The sequence below is a fragment of the Suncus etruscus genome, chromosome 7 (assembly GCF_024139225.1).
Source record: "Suncus etruscus isolate mSunEtr1 chromosome 7, mSunEtr1.pri.cur, whole genome shotgun sequence".
NCBI classification, from domain to species: Eukaryota; Metazoa; Chordata; class Mammalia; order Eulipotyphla; family Soricidae; genus Suncus; species Suncus etruscus.
This window is the reverse complement of record NC_064854.1, coordinates 129,522,709-129,547,482: the sequence shown is the minus strand read 5'-3', so window position 1 is coordinate 129,547,482 and position 24,774 is coordinate 129,522,709. Positions and strand designations below refer to the sequence as shown.

Genomic DNA, 24,774 nt, shown 5'->3' with positions numbered 1-24,774 from the left:
TCTATACCCTTATCTTAAATCTGTTTCTCTCCATCACCAAAGTATGGAGCATTCCAAACTAGTTTCTTTCATGTTATCAAAACATAGTCTTCCCATCTGCATCTGGTTGCCTCAGGAAGCCAATCCCAAGATGGAGACTTGTGCCTAGGAAGTTCATCGTAGAGTGCACAGGATTGATGGAGAGAGATAAGTAGGTCTAGCAGGCAGAGAATTTGAACTTTGAGCCAGTCCTAGCAAAGGCTACAGAGATTGCTGACGAGTTCTGGGGTTTGTCCTGAATTGCTAGGTTGATACTTGTGCCTGCTTCTGCTTCTCCTGCCCTCTCTCTCATAAATAGATGGACTATGTCATTAGAGGCAATTATCCCCATGATTCAGCAAGAGAGAGTCTTAGAAAGGGATCAGATGTGTGGACCAAGACATCTGATCCCCATGTAAAGAAGGGTCTTTGGTCTTAAAAGGAGATGGTGTGGGTGAGGGGAAGCAGAATGAGTTAGGGAATATCTGCATGTCACAACATGTTCTCCCCATCCAATTTACCCTCCCTCCAGTTCTTAGAATTCTACCACCCTCCGGGTCCGGAGAGATAGCATGGAGATAGGGCATTTGCCTTGCATGCAGAAAGACGGTGGTTCGAATCCCGGCATCCCATATGGTCCTCCGTGCCTGCCAGGAGTGATTTCTGAGTGTAGAGCCAGGAGTAACCCCTGAGCGCTTCTGGGTGCGATCCAAAAACCAAAAACAAAAAAGAATTCTACCACCCCCCATCCAAAATGCTTTCTGTTCTTTACCTCCTATTCACTCTTCTACCTAAATGACCCTTCACACAAGATCTTGCAGAACCTGGAACCAGTTTCTCCCTCTGCTTTATAGCAAAGTTCCATGATGATGCAAAATGCAGTTGCATTGAACAACCAGGGTTTATAATTTCTCACTACTCTGAGAGTTGGCTGAAAGTTTTGCTGGTCTTGCCTGGGTTTATTTTCACAGTATGGTAATTTCAGAGTTCAAAGATGGTGAGAAGCGAAAGTGAATGGTATCAGGTCTCAACTTTGGATCTTGTATATCTCTACTCCTGCCACGTTTCTATTGATCAAAGCAGGATCCCAACGTATGCTGAAAGGCAGAAAAAAACAGATTTAGCTAGTTGGGAAAGCGACTTTTTGGCATATTCAACTTATCAAACCAATAGACATTGGTTGAATACATGGCTGTAAAGTTGTCTTCAGATCTACCATTCTAACATTGTATGATGGCTATGGATAATGATAACCTATAATTATTGAAACAATGAGAAAGGAAGATGAAAGAAAGAAAGAAACAAAGAAAGAAACAAAGAAAGAAAGAAGAAAAAGAAAAAAATGAGAACTAATAGAATGTTTAATTCTACATATCTCAAGATAGTGGTTCTTAAAGTACCCTCCACAAACCAATAATAAAAGAATCATCTAGAAACTTGGTAAAAGTAAAATTTCAGGCCAAGAAGAGAGAGCTGATGGGATGGAGTTCATGCTTGCATGATGAAGATCAGGTTTGATCCTGAAATCACAAGACTGCCCCCACCCCAGGCACTGAAATGATGATTCCTCATACAAAAAGACAAAATCTTGACTCTCGCTCCAAGATTTATAGGATCAAAAAACCCGAGGCACTGATTAAAAAAATCTGTGCCTTTTCAAGCTATCAGCGGATTCTGATGAGCTGGAGTTCTCATGAGTTGAAGAACGGTTGCTACAAAGTGCCTGGGAATATTTTCTTCATAATATTTAAAGGAAAAAAATTGTGGACTAATAATTGGGAAACACTAATAAATGGAAACACTTTTTTTTTTATTACAGGACCTCACTTTCTCAGAAACTTTAATTTTCTCCTGTGTACTGAGACTTTCAGAGAGAACTTTGATGTTCAAAGTTCTCAGGGGATTAAGGTGTTTCTCATGGGATTATCATTCCAGGGAATGTAATTTGACTCTTAGGGGAAAGGATCTAAGTTATAAATTGAATACAAAAATTGAATGGCAAAAAGTTATAATTGAAAAATAATACAGTCATGAAATTGACTTGTTAGTCATTAAAATAATTTTATAACCGATCTTGACCCTGAAGAACAATTAGGCTGTTGTGTGTTAGTTTTTGATAAAATCTCCTTATAATGCTATTGGCAAAGTTGTGCTATTTCTAAGATAAAAATGGACTTCATGTTTATATAAACACATTTGTAGATGAAAAAAGCAGCATTTAGAGGAGTCAAGAACTTTCTTGAAATCATGAAGGTAATGAATAGGAAAGCAATATTTCAAACTCAGGAAGATAAGTAGCTATTTGTATTAAAAAAAAGCCAAAAATAACCAATATTGCGGAGAAGGACCTTCATTCACCTTTTGTGGGATTGTAAACTATTTCTGCCTCTGTAGGAAACAGTAAATGTCTCAAAATATTGAGATTACAATTACAGATGATCCAATAATTCCATTCTTTGATATCTAACCCAAGAATACAAAACCCATTTTTTTCTTTTTTGGGCCATAAATTGTGATGCTCAAGAGTTATTCCTGGCTATGCACTCAGAAATCACTCCTGGCTTGGGGGACCATATGGGATGCCAGGGATTGAACCAAGGTTTGTCCTAGATTGTCTGCATGCAAGGCAGCAAAAAAATCCCCCAAAATCCCATTAATTAAAAAATCTATTTTCACACCGATATTCATTGCACTAGCTATATTAAGCTAAATCTGAATACAACATAAGTATACAATGAAAGATGGATAAAGAAGTAAAATATGTACACAATGGAATATGACTCAACCATAAGGAAGGATGAATTGTTGCATTTTTGCCACAACATGGATAGAACTAAAGGGTAATGTTAAGCTAAGTCAATCAGTGGATGAACAATCTTAGTCACATGTGGTATAACAAGAAACAAAGTAAGGGAATAAACAATGGTCAAGGAAAAGAAACTCTTAGACAACAGAACTGAGTTTACAAGCAGGGTGGTGTGGGAAAGTATGGAGGAAGGAGGCAGATGAGAAAGGAATTAGGGATAGTGATAAAGGGATATTGCTCTTTGGCAATAGACATGATGATTTTATGCATAAAGCACAAATTTTAACACTGTTTTAAACCCTGTTCCATCAATATATATAATGTATATAATGTATATGCACACATACATAGCTGCATAAAAGCTATCATTGACAAAACATTGGTATGCTGGGATGTAGTTATGTACTCTACTGTCTAGTTTCTTGATGAATGGGGGGAAATCCTGGTGCTCCAGGACATTTCAAGGACATTGAGCCTCAACAGGATACCTGCTAGCTACAGCTGTTGCTGTTTCTTTGTACACGAAAGGTCTTCAGACACATGGGCTGCTTCTGTGCTGCCCATAACTGCTATTCCTAACCTTCAACAGGAATGAAATTAATATAATTAAAAAAGAAATATTGGCCTTGCCTCATGGTATTCATCTGGTGCTTCTGCATTGCTGCTTTTTCATTAGGAAAAGAGCTAATCAATCATATTTTCCCCACCTTAGTGTATGTGCCCTTCTGGCTTTCTATTTAATAAACAGAACCTTCACCACTAAAAAAAGTCAGAAATATAAGCTTCTAGGGAATAAGGTGTTAATGAAACCGGCATCAATTAGAACTAACTATTAGCAAAAATGAATTATTAAAACCTAATCATTTGTTTATCAGACCTAAATATCTTTTTTTAATTTTTTATTTAAGCATCATGATTACAAACATGATTATAGTTGGGTTTCAGTCACAAACAAAACACCCCCCTTCACCAGTGCAACATTCCTACCCCAATGCCCCCCTCCCTCTGTCACCCCTGCCTATATTCCAGATAGGCATTCTACTACAGTTATTTTATTTTAAGTTCAGTAAGCTGTTTTTTTTCTTTCTTAAAGGATAAGTGTTAAAAAAAATACAGTAGTAAAGTTGTGAAAGTGGCAATTGCCGTTGTTGCATAGACCCAGCAAAATATGGGGAAAACGGGAAAAAAAATCCTTGGCCTGATTACAAGAAGGCCTCACCCCAGAAGTTTATTGGCATAAGACCGACTCTGGGCTCCAGGCATACCAGTCTGTCTGACCCCTGAGTCATTCCCCATGGTCCCGGTGAAACTTTTTCACACTTTAGCTGTTGTTGGTGTCAGGTTCCTGTATTTAAAGACTCTGGGTCCTGTGCATTTCCTTCATCCAAGTCAGGCTGATGTGGAGCATCCTCTAGTTTCACCTCACCATTAGATGTGGAGAGACCTGCCCTGCAAGCAGGTTGTTGCTAAGTCGTCTGGGTGTTGAGAGCACTCTTTGGAGTAAATCAATGTCAGAGCAGTGGAGACCTAAATATCTAACCAAAAGTCAACAACAAAAGAATCAAGAGACCCAAACTTCAACAAGCGATATACAAAAGGAACCTGTGACATTGGCAGTCCAGGGGGCTAAGGGTTGAGGTATGGGATGCATGCTGGGAACAGTGGCAGAGGAGGAAGGTCAACACTGGTGGTGGCAATGGCCCTAACTCACTGGCTCTATGTACTTAAAATACAACTGTGAAAGACTGGTAATTCACATTGGTCTCAATAAAAATTATAAAAAAAAATAAAAACCAACAAAACCTACTCATTTGAGATCAGGATAGACTGATTATTACATTACATTTCTCAGATTTATTATTAATAATAGCATATTAGTAGTTGATAGCAGCCACAATGCATTGAGTAACTATGTAATGCAGACTGCTAAATCATTTATCTACTATGTGATTGCGTGCTCTCAACAACTCTTGCAGCAGAGTAATACTATCATTGTTCACTGTTGGGGAAACCAAGGATTCTCCTGCATCAAAACCATCCAATTGCTGAAGTGCGCAACAACAATGGGAACTGGACAAATATCTTACATGTCTCTGTAAGACATTGGCTGATTTTCTTTCTTGGCAAATCATACATTTCAAATGTTGATATCATTGAATTACATGTTTGATATGTGTGTGTGGGAACTCTCAACATTTTTCAGGAAACCATATAGAACCTGCAAAGAATGTACTCCCTGGGCCATATTCCTGGGCCAAAATTACTTAAAAGGAATGTCTCCCCCCGCCCCCAATTCAGGAATTTTAGCAAGCAGCAAAGTGTATGTGTGATGTGTGTTTCCCTGTTTTATCCTCCCTATGCCTGGCTTCACAAGCTTTTACACATATTTGCATTTATTTGAGGCTTATATAACACCTTCTTCCAAGGAGTTTTCCCAACAGGTCAGTTTCTGAACAAGTAATATTAGCTGTGACTTTTTTTAGAGTTTATATATGACAGTTCTAGTCCTAACCATGTAAGTTATACAAATTTTGTGCCTCCTATTTTTTTTTTTACTTTGCTCCTCAAAGGATTGATTGAAGACAAATATAGCCCGTGGAAAGTTAAAAATGTGCTACAGCAGTCATTTGAATTAATTTCCAAGGGTCTTGTGTATGCTACAAAGGAGAAATTCTGCACTAGGGATCAACCTTGGACTATGTAACTAGCATAAACCATTACAGAAACATGTTCACTTGGGTCTTTCTCTCTGCATAACCAATGTGAAGGGGGTCAGCTACCTTTTCCCCAATTCCTTTAATAAACTCTTAAGGTACCATTATTTACCTGACATTAAAAGTTATGTCATAAAGACGAACTAGCCTGTAAGGCCAGTGACCCTCTGCTTTTTCCTTTAATGCCATGATGTACTTTAAGGTTGTGGAGGTGAAAGGGCTCTGAGTTTTGATGATGGGCTTCTCAAATTAATGGGTTTATACAAAGTAAAATCATATGGTGAAGGAGAGGTAGGGAAAAATTGGTATGGCTGGCTCCTAGATATTTTTTTGTTTTTGGGTTTTTTTGGGTCACACCTGGCAGCACTCGGGCTACTCCTGGCTCTATATTCAGAAATCGCCCCTGGCAGGTTTGGAGGACCATATGGGATGCTGGGTTTCAAACCACCGCTCTTCTGCATACAAGGCAAACGCCTTACCACTGTGCTATCTCTCCGGTCCCAGGCTCCTAAGAGCTTAGCGTCTCATGTCTGGGGCTTGTTGCTTTTTCTAAATCTGTGTCTAGTGTCTGAAGTTTTCCTTAAGCCCCCGATGAACTTGAGTGAGCAGTTTGTTTGGGAAGAGCAACTTCTTCAACCTTTTTCTTTTTGGTTTTTGGGCCACACCCGGCGGTTCTCAGGGGTTACTCCTGGCTGTCTGCTCAGAAATAGCTCCTGGCAGGCACGGGGGGCCATATGGGACACCGGGATTCGAACCAACCACCTTTGGTCCTGGATCGGCTGCTTGCAAGGCAAACGCCGCTGTGCTATCTCTCCAGGCCCAACCTTTTTCTTCTTTAAATCAACACATGTTAAGTATTTTGTGCAACTACAAATATTAAGGGTTGTTGCTGTTACCATTAAGGTTGTGATTGCTGTTACTTGTCTTCTGGATCTCTAATCAGCTTTATTCCTATCCCTTTGTCTTACAAACCCTTGTAGAGTGGAAGTAACCCTTCCACTTATTGCTTAGTGACTCCCACTATGTAGAACTGGGACCTGATTTTCTGGGCATAGTATGGAAACCTCATCAGTATTTGAAACACATGCCAAGCTGTCCTCACCCATCTCAGTCTTTGTTTAAGAAGATTGCAACTCTCCTCCTCTTCAGTACAATGACTCTCATCAATTGCTTCAGAACCCTCCAGCAAATCCTGAAGATCCTTAGATAAAGTTTATTCCTTCTTCTTCAGAGTCTGATATTAACTTGATTTTAGAGCTCCGTCACCTGCAGCAGATGTCTTGATCTTAATCTTGACCAGGATTCGGATTGGCAGTAAACTAGGATCTCTCTAATGACACATTATATTTGTGTGGTGGTGGTGGGCTTTCTAGATCATATGGGAATCCACTAGCAATTATTAAATTAATCTCTGTTGGAATGATCCTAGAAATCTGTGTAGCTGATATGTGGGTGTATCTGTGTCTCCCAGGGGATACTCAGGAGGCTTGGACCCCCTCCTTAAATGGTGGCAGATTATTATTATTATATTTTTTGGGGTCACACCCGGCAGTGCTCAGGGGTTATTCCTGGCTCCAGGCTCAGAAATTGCTCCTGGCAGGCAAGGAGGACCATATGGGATGCTGGGATTCGAATCGATGACCTCCTGCATGAAAGGCAAACGCCTTACCTCCATGCTATCTCTCTGCCCCAAAGGCAGATTTTTGATCAGCCACATTAGTGGTTCAATTACAAGGTCTGGACTGAGGCTGTAGGGCTGACTGGGCCCTGTGCTACTGGGAATTACTACAATCACCCTGGCAGTACTCAGAAGGCCACCAGGATCACACCTCGCTGTTCTAGGGTGCCCCCGGTGGTTGTTCTCAGCGATGTTTAGGGGAACATGTAGTGCCACAGGTTGAACTGGGTTTGGGTGTATTATCTTAACCCCTACTATTTATTTCTCTAGCCAAGTAGCTGATAACTTCTGAGTGCTTACTTCATGCTCTGCACAGTGCCAAGAGTTTTCTATGAATGAGTTCATGGAATCCTTAGAGTAATCATATGAGATATTGTCCTCATTGCCATGACTAATGATTGTGTAGGCTGCCTTCACCTGGCCAAGCTAGAGGTGGAAATATGAAGGAGCTTTGAGATCTTGCAGTCTCTTTTGCTTGAATCTTTTAATGATTAAACTGCTTATCCCTCCATATGTTTGAAGAATGACTCAAAATCTGAGCTTCCCGAATAGTTTCGCACACTTTCTGGGCCCACCCTTCTTAGTGGGTGCCTCACTTCAACTGAAGGTGAGCGGAGGAGGTGGTGTTGGTGATGCCCACCATCTTCGCACCTTCACCCACATTTCATCTGCAGTCATCGCAAGGTGAGGCAAGTGTGAGTCATGCGATGCTGGACGTTTATTTTAATTACAGTTATAGCATCCCACCTTATGGTGTAAATATTTGATCACCCAAAGAAGAAAGGTTTGGCTTTTGGTACACTAGACAAAACATTAGCCTTTTTCCCCCCATCTTTTGGTTTTTGGTTTTTGGATCATACCCGGCTGCACTCAGGGGTTCCTCCTGACTCTATGCTCAGAAATCGGCCCTGGCTGGCACGGGAACCATATGGGATGCCGGGATTCGAACTACCGTCCTTTTGCATGAAAGGCAAACGCCTTACCTCCATGCTATCTGTTCGGTCCCTTACCCCCCCCATCTTTTATATTATAAACAAGGTGAATTGGGGCTGGAGTGATAGCATAGTGGGTAGAGCCTTTGATTGCACTAGCTTGGTCCAGGTTCAGTTCCTGGCATCATGTATGATCTCCTGAGCTTGCCAGGAGTCATTTCTGAGGCAGAATCAGGAGTAACCCTTGGAAGTCACTGGGTGTGGCTCAAAAACAAAAACAAACAAACAAACAAAAGGTGGATCTAAGCATTTAGTCTATAATTAAACTACTGTAAACATTTTGATTTCTGGTGGACCGCACCTAGCTATGCTCAAGGACTACTCCCGGTATAGTGCTGGGACTATTCTAGTGGTACTTGAGGGGATAACCATAAAGTGCCAGGAATTGAACCTGAGGGTCATGCGTGTAAATCATACACATCAGCCCACTGAGATATCTCTTAGTCCCTGTTTTGATTTTTAATGGTTTTAAGAATTAATAACAATATCTTGAGACAGACCCTCTGGTGTATGACCAATTAATCTTTGATAAAGGAGCAAGAAATAGAAAGTAGATCAGATAGTATTGGGGACAACTGGTCAGTTACATGCAAAAGTGAACTCAGACCTCTTTAAAGATGTTTTTGTTAATTAAATAAATTCTGTAATTGAATCACTGAACATTTCTTACCACCAATGTACCCAATTTTTCTTCCACCCTGCTCCTTTCTGCCCCTTTGGCAGACATTTTCCTTCCTTCCTTCCTTCCTTCCTTCCTTCCTTCCTTCCTTCCTTCCTTCCTTCCTTCCTTCCTTCCTTCCTTCCTTCCTTCCTTCCTTCCTTCCTTCCTTCCTTCCTTCCTTCCTTCCTTCCTTCCTTCCTTCCTTCCTTCCTTCCTTCCTTCCTTCCTTCCTTCCTTCCTTCCTTCCTTCTCTCTCTCTTTCTCTCTCTCTCTCTCTCTCTCCTTTCTCTCTCTCTCCTTTATTACCTGTAGGCACTTATTGAAGGGGTATCATGTATATCATTTCATTTCCTTTCAGCACCCAGTTCTTTCAAACTTCTTTTTAATGTCATGCACAAAAATAAAAAGTGGTTTAAAGATCTTGATATTATAACTAAAACCATAAGGTACATAGAGGAAAAAGTAGGTAGAACTCTCCATGAGTTTGAGTTGATGCAAGTGGCGTCTCTCACCACAAAGATCGGTGAGTGAAGTTAGAGAAATAACTACACTGACAACTATCATAGCAATGTTAATGAATGAGAAAATTAGAATGCCTGTCTTGAATACAGGTTTGTGTGGGGGGAGAAGGGAATGGGGGACATTGGTGATGAGAATGTTGCACAGGTGAAGTGGGGTGTTCTTTATATGACTGAAACCCAACTAGAATCATGCCTGTAATAAAGGTGTTTAAGTAAAGATTAAAAAAAAAAAGATCAAATATCACTGACCAAGCAAGTAGAAGCAAAGAGAAACAAGATAAAGATAAACAGGACTATATTAAACTAAGAAGCTTCTGCACCTCAAAGGACATGGTGACCAGGATGGAAAGACTACTCACCGAATACACATCTGATAAGGAGTTAATATCTAAGATATATAAGGCACTGGTAAAGCTTAACAAGAAAAAATATCTAACCCCACCAAAATATGGAAAGGAAAGAAATACAAACGGCCAAAGACAAATGAAAATATGCTGCACATATTAATTATCAGCGATATTCAAATCAAAACAACAATTAAAGATATTCTTAGACCATCGCCTCACACCATAGAGACTGGCAGACATCAAAAAGAACAAGAAGGGAGCTGGGGGGCTTTGGTGGTGGGAAGGTTGTACTGGTGAAGGGGGGGTGTTCTTTTTTATGACTGAAATCCAACTACAAATAAGTTTGTAATCATGGTGATTAAATCATGATATTAGTTAAAAAACATTAGATTAAAATAAAATAAAAAAGTAAAATAAAAAAGAACAAGAATAAGCAGTGTTGGTGCTAAGAATGAATGAGTATTATGCTGAGTGAAATGAGTCAGAGGGAGAAAGATAGACATAGAATTTATAGGATGTATGAAAAATATATGACAGTTAGAAGTGATCACTTTGGACAAAAGCTGGATGTTGAGAAAAGGTGAAGTGATATGCTCGATATCCTTCAGTAACAAAATGGCAAACCACAGTGCCTTAAAGAAGAAAAGGAAAAGAGAGAGACATGATAAATGTGGATGGTGTGTCTAGATGGATCGGAGAGACACTGGGGGCATGGGTGGCTAGAAAGGTGCACTGGTGAAGGGATGGCTCTTGGACATTTGTATGACTGAAAGATAAAAAAGAAGCAAAACCATGCAGGACAATACCCAGAACTAGATTAGAGTTACCCTGCTGTAAAACTTATACCATTTTCTGAAATGGCAAGACAGTGTATTTATACACATAGGCACGCACACATTCAAGCATGCAACCACACACTCTCGCTCTGCATTACACATAGAATGAAAAGGGACAAAGCAGGTGGTTATATTTTAAAATAAACATGTAATCTTCACTTTATAGTGAGCCAGTATGTATTAATTTATGTACACATCTATTCACTAAGCTTTTTTTTTTCACTAAGCTTTTATGCTTTAAATTAGAATCAGTCAGACAGACTTTGCTCTTTTCTGAAAAAAAAAAAAATTTTTTTTAAATGAAGCCACTGCAATTTACAAAGTTATTCATAGTTAAATTTCTAGCCTGCAATGTTCCAGCACTGAGCTTAATTCCCTTTGCTAGTACCCCCCGATTCCCTCCTACCCCAAAGCCTGCCTCTGTAACAGGCACAATTTTCAGTTTGGGTGTTAGATTCTGAATATGGCTTCCAATGTTGTTGGCTCTGTGGTTTAGATATATAGATATAATACATTTACCCACCAATGTGCCTGAGATCCCTGGTCCATCTCCAAGTTACTTCCCATCCTCCTCTGAGTTCCTTTTTCTGATTTATTGCCTTCCTTGTCCTTATATTTTAGGGCCAAGGGTGATCTAGATATCACATATTTAATCCCTTGCATTCTCTTGCCCTGGTTTTTCTTTCTTTCTTTCTTTCTTTCTTTCTTTCTTTCTTTCTTTCTTTCTTTCTTTCTTTCTTTCTTTCTTTCTTTCTTTCTTTCTTTCTTTCTTTCTTTCTTTCTTTCTTTCTTTCTTTCTTTCTTTCTTTCTTTCTTTCTTTCTTTCTTTCTTTCTTTCTTTCTTTCTTTCTTTCTTTCTTTCTTTCTTTCTTTCTTTCTTTCTTTCTTTCTTTCTTTCTTTCTTTCTTTCTTTCCTTCCTTCCTTCCTTCCTTCCTTCCTTCCTTCCTTCCTTCCTTCCTTCCTTCCTTCCTTCCTTCCTTCCTTCCTTCCTTCCTTCCTTCCTTCCTTCCTTCCTTCCGTCCTTCCTTCCTTCCTTCCTTCCTTCCTGCCTTCCTTTCTTTCTTTCTTTCTTTCTTTCTTTTTCTTTTCTTTTTTTTTTTTTGGTTTTTTTGGGCCACACCCGTTTGACGCTCAGGGGTTACTCCTGGCTATGTGCTCAGAAATCGCCCCTGGCTTGGGGGACCATATGTGACGCCAGGGGGATCGAATCACGGTTTCTCCTAGGCTAGCGCTGGCAAGGCAGACGCCTTACCTCTAGCACCACTGCCCCGGTCCCAGGCTTTGATCTTAATGTGGGAAAAGATGCTCAAGCCTTTGAATTAATCAATGGTAAAATGAACTTTCTGTGGTAGAGGTGTTTTCTCTCACACACAGAATCCAGGCAGAAGCTAGTTGATCTAAGCTATCTTAGAATTGGTTGGGAAACTATCTCAGAATTCTCTTCCAGTCAATATTGTGCTAAAGCATAATGTTTTAGGTGTTTCCTCCTAAAATTTCAGTAGTGCCCCTTTATCATGTGGCATTGTTTGTTCTAGAACTCTCACTTCCAAGTGTTTATATGCAAGGACTTGAAGTCAGACTTCTAAGCACCCTCTTATCTCAAGTTCTTTCAATTCCTCTTTGATCTAACTAGTTACCCATCCAATTAGTGCTGATTGTTATCATTATCACTTTTTTTTCTTGAAACTGTTAGCCAATTAATTTTGTAGACTGTAGATGCTATGACACCAAATAGCTATAATTTTTGTTACATGGAATAAAGGCATCCTACCATAATAATAAAAGCTTTTAAGCAAATTAGCCACTTCTTGAGTTTCCAAAGCTTAGAGTTGAAAGTTATAGGTTATTTTATTTTCTCAAATTTTCAAATGATAGGTCAAGATCATAGAAGTGTACTATTTCTATTGATGGGCTGAAGTCTACAGGAGTGGGAACAACATAGAGAGACCATGAACTAAACAATAATTCCATGATGAGAGTCATAAGAAAAAGAATGTCCCATCAGGCAATAAGATTTAATAGTAAGGAAATCAAGTAAAGGACCCAGGGTGAATTTCTGAAGAAAATGCCACTTTCTGAATTAAGGCTAAAGGCTAGATATTAACTATGGAGAGTGGTAGGAGATGAGATCATCAGAGCAGAAAAGATAAGAAGCAACCTATTTCTTGGAAAGTGATAATTGTTGAAAGATATTAAACTCAAACCAGGTTGCAATATTTAGCATAGTGAATTTTCCAAGAATATTTATTTACATTTTGTAGACCCGAATTCACTGTGGAAAATACCCTAGAATTCATTTTTACATGTTATTTGCCTTACAACTAGGAAATGGTCCTCTTTGTATTTGTTTTTACTTTGAAGTTCCTAAGTTAAGGCAGGCATGAAAGCTCTGGACCTTGTAGCCAAGTTTAAGATCCTTTGCCATGTTCATCCCTGAACTACCTGCTGGAAGAAACTTGTAGACACAAGAATACATGTATTAATGTCCGGAGAAGGGCTGTGTCCTAACCAACATCTGACATGCATCATGCTACAATAAACTTAAATTTTAGACAAGGTCACAGAAGGAATAAATTTTAGTCTTTTCCCACAGTATACTTTTGCTTTTGAAGAGAAACTTAACATTTGAAAAAGTCATGCATCCCTTTCTTATTTTTAGGACCGTTTTGCTTCCAAGTGTTTCCTGGCTAGCACCCAACTTTTTATGTATATTCAGAAACTTTTGAAAGAACAGTTTTTGAAAGTCATGCTGGCAGTTGAGAAACTTGGAAAGTAGAAACAGCATAGAATCCTGGCAATTGAGTTTACTCTATATCACAAAGATGTCGCCTGGGGATAAGGGGATGATGGCAGAAGAGGTGGAGAGGGAATCCAGGGACAGTGGTGGAGGAAAAGTGGCGCTTTGGTTGAGCAGTTACAGTGTATGCCCCAAACATAAACATTAATACTGTTGTAAACCATATTTCTTAAAAAAAAAAAAAGATGGAGCTCAAGTGATAATGTACTAGGTAGGGCATTTGCCTTGCCCATAGTCAACCCAGTTTCAATCTCCAGATCCCATATGGTCCCCCAAGGCTTCCAGAAGTATTTCTTGAGTGAAGATTCAGGAGTAATCTTTGAGCATAGCCAGTTGTGACTCAAACTCAGGTCCCCTCCCTCCCAAAAAAGATGATGCCAGTTTCCATTTAGAAGGCCTAGAACAATCATAGGAACTGTTCATATACTTTATTATTTAATTTCTTTTTTTTTTTTTAAATATGGAACGCTTCATGAATTTGCGTGTCATCCTTGCGCAGGGGCCATGCTAATCTTCTCTGTATCGTTCCAATTTTAGTATATGTGCTGCCGAAGCGAGCACTATTATTTAATTTCTTAAAGTATATATGAGACAAGTACTAATGATGCCCCCCTTTTTATGTTGAGAAAACAGCTTAGAGTGGTTAAGTAAATTGCCTAAGACAAGCACATAATAGAAGGACTGGGTTTAGACTCCATAATGGGTGACATAGACATAAAACTCATGTCTAACTTTTGTTCTGAAGAGTACATGGTGGAAAGATTGGCTATCAACTTTTTAGAAAGATTTGAACTTGATAGGAATTACTCAGAGCCTTAACTAATAGCAATATAGCTTTCTCTGTTTCACTCAAATAGTCACTCTGTTAGAGGAACATTTCCCAGAAAATATTTTCACAGAAAAGATTTTCACAAAAAAGGTTTTCACAGAAAATGTTCCTCTAGCAGAGATCCTTTAAATGAATGGATTTATGGGGGGAAATTGAGACACATAGGTGTGTTCAAGGTTTGAACTATGAAATAAAACCCAAGCACCGACCGTGTTTCTAACCCTCATGCAGAGGGGTCTGAAGAAGCAGGGTAGTGGTGAAGAAGTAATAAGCCAGGTCAGTTAGGAAAGAAATATGGAGCCAGTGGCTACTCATGATCTCTCTCTCAGCACCAAAGCCCATACTGACTTTTCTCTGTTATCCCAGAAAATTCACCAGGGTGAGGCAGGGCAGAGTGATCCAGGCGAGCTTTTACATATCAAAGGGAAGATTTAACAGAAAGAGGAAGGTGGGGGAACACCTTTGTTTTGGGTTAATAATTAGGTGCCATCTTGCTTTGAACAAAATAGAAGCTCAGCAGAGTCCATTCTCATACATTAGACCTCTCAGTGCAAGTAGCAGACCATTGTGGGAAATGGCCACAGTGAGAAGTAAAAAAAAATAAACTTACTATAAGTTTAGCACAGTTAAGAGAACTAGAAGGATGCTAAAGTCTCTCAGAGAATTGAATCTAATGTTGCATAAAAAGGTTTCCAGATGAACAGAAACTTCATCGTCTTCAGTTATGAAATTAGGTACTAGAATGTTCTTGAGACCTAGGCTCTTCTTCATCAATTTTTAGTGTCAGTAGCTTTTTAAGGTGAAGCCAATAGTGGCCACCATGTCTACCATGTCTGTTTTAGAGTTTTCTTGGTGAAGAACAGACTTCCAAGTGAATAATCCATGGGGTTTGGGTCACCAAAACTACACCCATTTTTGTTGTTGTTAAATACACAATTAACACATAGTGGATTTTAAAAGTAGTCACTGTCTCTGAGAATATAGTTCCACTTTTTGGGGGACATTTGAATTTTATTTTATCTTACTACCTCCTATTTTTATTAAAAACTTAAGTAAAAGAGATCCTAAACCAGTAATATTTTTGGTTAATGATAATATAAGCTTGTTAAACCCAGGAACAATAATTTTAAAGCCCTTGCCAATTTGGTACATAGTTTAATTATTTAAAATAACTTGTTTTCTTTCATTATTCTTCTCTAAACAAATTAGTTTTCTTTCATTTAATTGTGTGATTATTTTGTTTGGAAAGGAACTAGGTTTCCCAAGAGCTGATCCAAAGCATTTTTTAAGACATGGATGAGCTTTTGGCAATGAAAGTTAGGAAGCTTTGTACTGTCTGTAAAAATTGCTTGGTGCTGGAACATTCGGTAATCCAAGTCATTTTTGTAGGTGGTAGGATATAATCTTAATGCTTGGAAGGAATTTATCACCCTCTTCTGTTTTCTGAGTTCAGGTCTGGTTGGCTCTTCCGGAGTACTTGCCCTGTCCTGAGTCAGACTGATTAATGGACTTCTCAGTTCTATCTCTGCAGTACAACTGCAGAATCCACTCTTCAAATTACTGGAACAATTCTCCACTTACTAAAAAAAAAAAAGACTACTTGTTGAGTATTTAGTGTTTATCCAGACATTTATCTCAGTGACTTTTCAAGGATGTATTCTAAAACAGGTATTTTTTAGACCTCAAGTCCTTGGTAAAGTTAGGGAAACAAATCTATTTTTGTCCCAAGAACCATTTCCAGGAGGCCCGATACCCTTTTCTTTATAAAAACCACAATGTGGGATGGTGGTTTTCTCCTGCCCAAATAGATTCCGTACTGTAGAAATAATATATAAAGGCAAGAATTCTCAGTAATATAGGGATAGCATCACAGAGAGAGTGATTGTTAAGAATACTGCTCTGGAAAATCTTTGTTTGAAACTTTGGAGTATAATAATCTCTTTAACTGAGGTTCCAGCTCTTTGTTTTTCTTTTTTTTTTTATTTAATTCCTTTGTTCCTCATAAGCTCCAAGCAAAGTTATTTGCAAAATAAGCCTCCAGACCATTGTCTGTAGTTTGCTGTTATTTTTGTTTGTTTGTTTGTATGTGTTTTTTGGTTTTTGGGTCACACCCGGCAGGCCACAGGGTTTACTCCTAGCTCTACGCTCAAAAATCACTCTTGATAGGCTTGGGGGACCATATGGGATGCCGGGAACCACAGTTCTTCTGCATGCAAGGCTACTCCATGCTATCTCTCCAGCCCTGTTTGCTGATATTTTTGTCAAAAATATTGTGTTGATAGACTTGGGTTGAGAATATAGTTTATCTGTGGAGCACATGTAAGATCATGGTTCAGTTCCCAGAACTAAGTTTAGTTCCCAGAACTATATGCACACACACCTCTATATTATTTACCTTTATTAATGAAATATTGATGCCTCCTTACATATTTTTTATCTAAGGCTACTATTTGACCTGTCCCTTCCTATTCCCAGCCATTTTTGATGGCTTGGTTTTTGGGGTTACACTGGTGATTTTCAGGATCTACTCCTGGCTCTGGGCTCAGGGCTCACTCCTAGCAAAATTTAAAGAATGATACGGTAGATATTGAAAGGAGATAAAGTGATATGCATGTACCTCTTCATTAACAATAGTGCAAAACACAGTGTCAAAAAAGAAAAGAAATAGATAGATAGATAGATAGATAGATAGTAGAGAAGTAAAATGCCTGCCTCAGAGGCAGGAGGGGAAGGGTGGATGGGAGGGAAACTGGTGACATTAGTGGTAAAAATGTGCACTGGTGAAGGGTGATGTACATTCTATAGTTGAAGCTCAACCATGAATAATTTTATATTATTTATTTTATTTACATATATAAATGATATGGGTTGTTGGGATCAAACCTTGCATGTTAGCCACATGTAAGGCAAGTGCTTTACCCATTATACTATCTCTCCAGAGACCTGTCCATTTTTCATGCAGTTTCACAGATCATTTAAAACTCCTGAGACTGTAATGTGTAACTTTTATTCCTCCCCTATCATTTGATTACATTACAGCATCACAGGCATACAAACCAGCTTTCTTGACTGACTTAATGGTTTAATTTTATTTTATCCTCATTGTAGACATATTAGCCATGTAGAAATGAGTAGGAATTGTGAACTTCTCCCATTTTATAGATAAGGAAACTTAATTTCACAGTGAGATGTCTGGAAACACACTGTATAATTTTGTTCTGGGGTCACACATAGTGGTGAATCTGTGCATAGGGATTACACCTAGAAGGCCTCAGGATGCCATAGGGCATGCCAAAGAGTGAACCTGGGTCAGGCTTGTACAAGGTAAATACTTTACTTCTGGTACTATCGCTCCAGTCCCCGAAGACACACAACTATTAAATTTCACTTGCCACTATGGAGGAAAACAGAGGAAAAAGTCTTATTTTGTTACTGATATTTTAAAGATCTATTTTATTTAAATACCCATCTCTCACTTTAGTTATTTTTCTCTCAGGAAATGAATCCTATTACTTACTTACATACTTAAATTTTTCGCTGAGTCCTTTCAGTGTCTAGATGAATAGAATAGCTGAAGATTCAATATAAGAACTTTTCATGAGTCTCTAGAATAGCTCATCTCCATAATGCTTTTAATCTTTTGGGGGCGGGTGAGGGGGCTTTCTCCCAAGCCTTCCAAAACTTAGGGTGCTTGATGGATTCTCCAGTAGATACTCTGTCAACTGGACAGGGGTATTTTTTGTTTTGTTTTGGTTTGGGGTTACACCTGGCAGTTCTTAGGGATCACTCCTAGCTCTGCACTCAGGAATCATTCCTGGCACTGCTCAGGGGACCATATAAGATGCTGATGATAAATCTGGGCCAGCTTTAGCCACTTACTGTCTCTGTAGCCCTAAATGGACAGTGTAGTTCAATGCCTGTGCATGGTGATATGATGCTGCTTAGGGCCAGTGATTCTGGGGGACATCCGGGGCACCTCTGGAGGTGCTTAGAGTCACCTAGCATGGGAATTGAACTTGGGCCCTTGCTTATTAAAGGCATGTGTTCTAGCTCTTTCTACTTTTTCTCTGAACTATCTTTGACTCTTTTTTTTTTTTTTTAAAAAAAGGAAAACAGTCATATTTGAATGCCGTTGATTTAGTAGCAAAAGCACAATTCTAAAGGAGTCAAGATTTGTATGCGGCCAATAAATAGGTGACTCTAAGGCTCAAGGGTTGAAGCCTTAAAACCCTTCCCCTGGTGGTTTCCAAAGGGGCTTTTTTCACCTTGGAATTGTTCTTGAAAAATGTGCATGTGAAAAAGTCCTTTCCATTTTACAGCTTTTAGCCGAGTTGAAACTGTGATAAGGAATTAATTATCTTTAAATAGCCAAGCCAAGAGATGCGGGAGGAAGAGGATGTCAAAGTGTCATGCAGCAGCTCATGGGAAACATGTAGAAACAGACGCAGGGCTGAGCATGGCCCTCTGCCATGTCCTCACAGAAACACTGGAATCCCTGATGACCGCAAGAGTAGCTGCTTTTGAGGCTTTCCCAGGTTTATTTTCTTCGGGGGAAATAGTGCAGTCACTGGATTCTAGTCAAGTAGAATGGAGGATTTTGTCTAACAAATCCTATTTTTTGTCGTTCTGTTTTGTTTTGTTTTGGCCACACCTGCTGGTACTCACTCCGGGCTTACTCCTAGCTCTGCAGTCAGGGCTCAGTCCTGGGAAGCTTGGTGGACCCTATGTTGTACAAGGGATTGAATCTAGGTTGGCCATGTGCAAGGTAAGCACTCTACCCATTGCGCTATTCCTAATGCCTGAATCTGATTTTCTAGTTCAGGCAGTACTTTGGCCTGTAAGGAAGGAAATATCACTCAAACTACCTGAGGCAAGAAGTGAGAGAAATGATATGTATCCCGTGGAAAGACACAGGGGCCTCTTACACACTCAAAGACATAAAGGTGGCCTGGCTTCATGAATGATCAGAAGCAAGGAGATGGAAAAATGATTGAAAACCAAGGACCTAAAAACATTTTGTGTAATTTTACACTTCTATGAACATTTAAACAACATTTGTTCAAGCCCTAAAAAACTTACATGCCTTGAGATGATGAATTTACCCCAAAAAGTATAGTGAATAAATAAATGCCCAATTATAAAGATCTATGAAGGGCAGGCGAGATAGTACAGTGGGTAGGTTGCTTCCAGGAATGATTCCTGAGTACAGAGACCAGAGTAAGTTCTGAGTACGGCTGGGTGTGGCCCAAAACTAAATACAAGTCTATAAAACACAATTTTATTGTTTTTTTATTATCCACAAATATTCCTTTCCACATGAAATCAATAAATCATCTTCTTGTCTCCCAGTAATTCCTTAGTACTTATGTGATTATGAAAAAATCATAGCCAGAAGTGAAAAAAAAATCTGTCAAATAATTGTACAAGCAGTTAAAAATAAAATATAAAAAATATTCCACAGAGAAGGAAAGGTATCTATTTTGAGGTGCTGAATTTTTATATATTTGTTATGCTTTAGGCTTCAAAAATCTTAAAACATTCCTGGCAAAGAGAATTGTCTTAGGTTGTTTAGCTAAGTAAATAGGGCTCCTTTTTAAGGGCCAGGCAATTATTTCTAAGTTAATAAATTGTAGTGCTGGTGGTGCTATAGGGCCAACTAGTTGAGACAACATTTTTTTTTGTTTGTTTTTGTTTTTCGGGCCACATCTGTTTGATGCTCAGGAGTTACTCCTGGCTATGCGCTCAGAAATTGCCCCTGGCTTGGGGGGGACCATATGGGACGCTGGGGATCAAACCCTGGTCCTTTCCTTGGCTAGCGTTTGCAAGGCAGACACCTTACCTCTAGCGCCACCTTGCCAGCCCCGAGACAACATTTTTAAAAAATTAAAGTGCTGTAACAATGGTGTGTAGCATTATATAGGTTTCAGATAGACAGTATTAAACAGCAGTCTATATATGCTATGCTAGAATTTTCACCAAAAACCTAGTCCCATCTACAAACATACAATTAACTCTCTTTAACAAATCAATTTCACCCCATCTACTTCTGTTGTGGTGACCTCTATTTTGTTCTTAAAACTAAAAAACTTGTTTTTGTTTGCTTTTTATGGTTTGTTTTTGGGCCACACCCAGCAGTGCTTAGGGGTTATTCCTATCTCTTGCTCTCAGGAATCACTCCTGGTAGATTAGGGGGATCATATGGGGTAGTAGGGACTTAACCTAGGTTACCTGCAAGCCAGACAAAGACCCTATTCAATGTACTATTATTATGGCCTCTGCTTATTTTGTCTATTTTTTAAAAGAAGTCCCAGGTACATATTTATATTCTGATATCGGTGTATTCCATATTATGATTCTCATTGAAAATCAGGTATCCATCTCTGGACTTTTTTTCTTTTATGGCAGCTTACTAGAGTTTTTCTTGTACTACAGTCAAGAGAACAAGAGGAAAAAAATGATCTCATGCCTAAGAAAAGGATTGTAAGTAGTTTAGGGAAATGGTTTCTCATTTAACTAGATTCTTCCCCTGACTAATGACTCTTCTGGAGTTTCAGTCATGTCTATGTATTTATAGCCAAATATAACGATTGCCATACATTGTCTTCATGATGGAACCTCTGGCCTCATTGAGAAATATTCTAGATCTTCATGAGATTCCTGTTACCTCAAATTCAAAGTGTCTTCGGCCTTGTTGCTACCTTGTTGTGTATCTTTAAGTCCAGCATATGAAAGAGATCTTATTGTATATATCATTTCTATCTGACTGACTTAATTCAGCATGAGCATAAAGAACATTCAGCCTGAGAATAAATAATATTATTTAGTTTCATTTGTGTTTCTGAAAATTGGATCATTTTATTCTTTCTTAGAGTTCCTTAGTATTCCACTGTGTATATATACCACAACTTCTTGATCTGTTCATTCGTATCTGCCCTCTACCCAAAATTTAATCACACATCAAGTTGATTCTAGAAACATACTGCCTAGATGTGAATCTCAGCGACTTTCCAGTGCTGAGCTCTTGGTAGGTAAATTACCTCCCAATTATTTATTGTCTTTATCTGTAAAAGAGGAATAGTAATGGCATTTTAGAGAGTGAGATAAAAGTGAGGCAATCCATATAAACTTTTCAGAATAGAGTCTGATGCATAGTATGAGCTATAAGACTATTGTTCAATGATAATCTTCATTAGATTGAAATTAATGTAAGGGCTGGAGATATAGCTCAAGTGGTAGAACACACACTTTTCAAGTGAGAGGCCCTAGATTTGAGCTCCACCTCACCCTACCTCAGTTATAGAATATGGCCCTGGTGGTTTCTTAGCACTGTCTTAGCACTGGAAGCAGTGAACTAGAGGGACTCATCTACTCTATGAGCTTCCTGAGTACCTGAGGCTATAGACCTCTCAATAGTTAAAAATAAATAAATAAAACGTGAGACATGGTGGGAAAATGGAGAGAGGGTAAAGATTGATGTCTGTTTTGTGATTCTGAATGATGGTCTAATTAAAAAAAATATTTGTTTTCAAGCTACTATTCTAAATACCAGTCCCACTTATTACTCTATGTATACCCTATGCAGGATTTCGAGGATGGTGATTGGTGAGTGGACTAATTGGACAACTTGGAACTGTGTGTGTGTGTGTGTATAGTATATATAGTCATGATTTTTCATTGTAGAGCACTTTTTTTCTATTTAGTTGGAGACTATACTGTATTTTTCACTCTATAAGACGCATCTGACCATAAGACACACATAATTTTTAGATGAGAAAAAACAAGAAAAAAATCTAAAGCAGATGGTGCAATGTGAGACGCCAGCAGAAGACAGTGGCTGGAAAGAACCAGCCTGCGAGGCCAAAGTATATTTACAATATGCTGGTCCACAGCTGGTTAAACACATTTACCTGACTTTTTTTTTTTTTTACATCAGAAAATAATAAAAAAACAAATTCAAGCTTCAGCTCCAGGCAGCATTTGCTTCCATTTTTGGGGGGGGGGGGGAAGTGCATCTTATGGTAAAAAAAAGTACAGTAGATAGGAAAAGGTACAATTTTTTTTTTCATTTGCTTTAGGCTCTGGTATGGCCTGGTTGAAATGGACAGAACTGGCTGATGGGGTAAATATGTATTATAAGGAAAGAAAAAAATAAGAGATGTTCCTAGATTTGGAGCTAAGTGCCTACATATTATATACATATGGTGATATCATTAATTTGATAAATGAGTTTGGAAGAGAAGAGGCTTGGTACATGAAATCCATAATCCTGGTTTGAACAAGTCAAGTTAGGTACCTATCTATACTGGAGATATCAAGTGAGTTGTCAGCTAAGTCATTAGGATTCTTGTTGTTTTTGGTTTTGGGGCCACACCTGGCAGCGCTCACAGGTTACTCCTGGCTCTGCCCTCAGAAATCACTCCTGGCAGGCTTGGGGGACCATATGGAATGTGGAGGATCGAACCTGGGTCTGTCCCAGATCGGCTACATGCAAGGCAAATGCCCTAATGCTGTTCTACGTGATTCTGGCCCCATCATTTGGACTCTTGATTTTGACTATCTGGCTATCTTTTACCTTCCTGAAGATATAGTTTCAGGCAGATTTTTTTGGTCACAGCCATTGGTGCTTATGGCTTACTCCTTGTTCTGTAGTCAGGAACCATTCCTGGCAGTGCCAGGGCGAGATCCATGATCTGATCCATTGAAAGCAAGCAGTTTACTTGCTATACTCTCTCTGGCCTTATCTGGCAGAGGTCTTGGATTCTACTTCCTTTTGTCTTTATGTCATCATAAAGACATCATATGTCTTTTTGTCATCATGGCTTTAGGCACCCTGGTTCTAATTTGGGTCTATGATCACTATTTGATACCAGTTGGCTTACTCATTCTCCTGGTCCAGCTTCGAAGTATGGAAGAGACCCCGTGATGGTTTATTCATGTTCATCAAAGACCCCTTTCCTGTGGTTAGTTTGCCCATTCATAAGCAGTACTTTAATTGCCTATTTTATCATTTGTCTGCCTTGTACATTGCCCAAACTTAAGAGCAGAAGCTCTGAATTCAAAAGAACTACCAGATTTTTTGCTCCATAAGACACTCCTGACCATAAGATGCTCACAGTTTTTAGATAGATACTCCTCGCTTAACCACTAAGTTTGGTTTCAAAGACTTGGTCATAAAGCGAATTGGTCATTAAGTGAGGAACTGTATGTACTGTATATGCATAGAACTTGACAATACAGTATTCTGAATAAGTAAAATAATGAGAAAGATCAAACTGAAAACTTCCACTTGTTTTCATTTGCATAGGTTGTGTCATTTACACACAGTACTGCAATGGATTACGGAACGTAAAGTTAGTAAAGTAGGTACATTCAAGCACCAAGAGCCACAGTACTGTACTGTAGAGTGTACAAGATGGAAAAAGGATATTTAAAATAAAATAAAATTACGGTGAAGAGATGGCCATAAGTGCAAGTGGTCGCTAAACAGGTAGGTTGTTAAGCGAGAAGTGTCTGTACTCTCTTTCCCTACACTCAGGCTGCAGCTTCAGGTGGCATTCCAGGGTTACTCCATAAGACGCAATTTTGGGGGGGAAAAGTATGAAAAATATGATACATAGTATAGATGCTCAGTAATTGTTGAATAATGTTTGAATGAGTATGCAAGAAAACATACCTACACACACTATATCTATATCCATCTATATATCTATACACAATGTGTATTTGCTTATTGATTTATTTATAGTCCACACCTAATGGAGCTCTGGAGGCCATATGCAGTGCCAGGGTTAGAACGAGGGTCACATGTGTGTAAGACAAGTGCCCTGTCCACTGTGTTATCTCTTCTGCTTCACCATGTATATTAAACATGATGCACTGGTAGGAGGGCATAAAATGCTGGCTCTGGCGGCAATTTTTAGATACTTTGTCCAACTTAAAAATTTTTTTAGATAAGAATCCAAGTTCTCCTGAACATTGACATAACGACCTGGCACAGACCTCAGAAGAAAGAGCATTTTCCATTCTCCCCTGAACCAGGGAAGCCATCCACAAAACATCCAGGCTGGTCTATAACATCACCTGGAAGCAGTCCTCTACCACGGAAGACCCTACACTGCTCAGACATTTACCTGCTCAAAAGAGACTTCCCTTAAAACTGAGAGGACTTAACAACAACAACGACCTGCTTACAGAACAGGGCTCCCTGCATTGCCCTTTGATTGTGAGGTGAAAGGAGAGGACGTTCCACATCCTGACTTCAATGTAGGATATGCAGATTCCAGGATCTTTAATACAGAAACATGATACCAACAACAGAGACTGTGAAAAATAAAAGTGTGTTGGCACTACAGACAATGACTTGGATTGGACGATCTAGCTTGCCTGGAGACTAGAGTTGGTCTTGTGCCAGGAAACTTCAGGGGTCGGGTCTCTTTGTATTTAGGCCAAGGTTATTTCTTTCCATGTCCCTCATATTTTGGTGGGCCTATGCAAACAACAATTGCCACTCTAACACCATTTTTACTGTGCTCCTTTGACTCTAATCCTTAAAAAGAACTCACTTAAAATTTGAG

At 39.1% G+C, this 24,774-nt stretch overlaps 1 non-coding gene across 1 annotated transcript; it reads right to left on the bottom strand.

Annotated features, from left to right (window-relative positions):
- Positions 1–13,825: 13,825 nt before the first annotated feature.
- LOC126015039 (U6 spliceosomal RNA) lies at positions 13,826–13,932 on the bottom strand. Its single transcript, XR_007497945.1, has one exon. It is a non-coding gene; the product is annotated as a U6 spliceosomal RNA (small nuclear RNA).
- Between the last annotated feature and the right edge of the window lie 10,842 nt (positions 13,933–24,774).